Genomic DNA, 1065 nt, shown 5'->3' with positions numbered 1-1065 from the left:
AGCTGAGGTGGGAGGATCACCTGAGCTAGGGAGATTGAGGCTGCAGTCAACTATGATTGCACCACTGCACTCCAGCCTAGACAACAGAGCAAGATCCTGTCTCAAAACAAAGGACAGAATTATGACAATGGGCTTTGATTTCCACTGGACCTTTTCCCCATGTCCTTCCCTGCCTCCTTCACACATCAGCTGTTATCTGCTGGCCCCACCAGAAAAGTGACCACAGTTTATAGCTGGGCAACGCCTTACTCCACCAGGCCCTGGGGGAGATGGAGGAAAGGAAAAGTCTTCTCCATTTTCCACCAGAGCTGCAGGAGGAGTTTGGCTGTCTTTCTTCTTCTTAAGGACGCTTTTTAAACCATCAGTTGAGTAATGTGCCAGGAGGGAAATTCCTATCTTGAACCCTCACATCAGTGCTGACATGTAATTCGAATTACTGAATTCTCATCACTGCTTCTCTAATGCAGTGATTTTCAATCTTAAAAAAAACAAATCCCTATGCCCAAGCTGCTCTCAGATCGATGAAGCAAATCAGTGCCTCCAGAGATGACAGCCCAGCGTCTGCGCTGGTCGCAGCTTCCTCGATGACTCCAGTACACAGACAAGGTTGAGCACAGTTGCTTTAGAGAAAGACTGGGCTTTGTTTTTCTTCACTCAGGTGGTTGTGGCCCTTCCCAGAGGACAATGCAAGAAAGGCTGCAGAGTCTGGGGGACCTAGGTTCAAGTCTTGGCTTTCCTACTTACTGGCTTTGTGGCCTTGGACAAGAGAGTTGACTTTCGTTTCCTCAGCTGTGCTATGGACATAATAACAGAATCTCCCTCTTGGACTTGTTTGAAGAGATCAAGCCAAGGCATCTGGAACACCTGGCATGGTGCCTGGTGGGCGTGTGTGCACTCGTGCACCCCAACACGCAGCGTGAACGATTAGTATTAGCAGTGATGAATCCCTTCTTCAAACAAAATGATAGGAAGCTCAATTAATAAATAGGTAAAGGTGGAACTGCTCTGTTTGAAGGGGAGGGGAGGGACAGATGCAGGCTGCACTCTCCTTTTCTTTCTTTTTAA

At 47.8% G+C, this 1065-nt stretch overlaps 1 non-coding gene across 1 annotated transcript; it reads right to left on the bottom strand.

Annotated features, from left to right (window-relative positions):
* Positions 1-222: 222 nt before the first annotated feature.
* MIR4660 (microRNA mir-4660) lies at positions 223-333 on the bottom strand. Its single transcript, NR_106622.1, has one exon. It is a non-coding gene; the product is annotated as a microRNA mir-4660 (primary transcript).
* Between the last annotated feature and the right edge of the window lie 732 nt (positions 334-1065).

This window comes from Pan troglodytes, chromosome 7 (genome assembly GCF_028858775.2).
Source record: "Pan troglodytes isolate AG18354 chromosome 7, NHGRI_mPanTro3-v2.0_pri, whole genome shotgun sequence".
NCBI classification, from domain to species: Eukaryota; Metazoa; Chordata; class Mammalia; order Primates; family Hominidae; genus Pan; species Pan troglodytes.
Note: the sequence above shows the minus strand (reverse complement) of the source record. Positions and strands in the feature narration are given on the sequence as shown.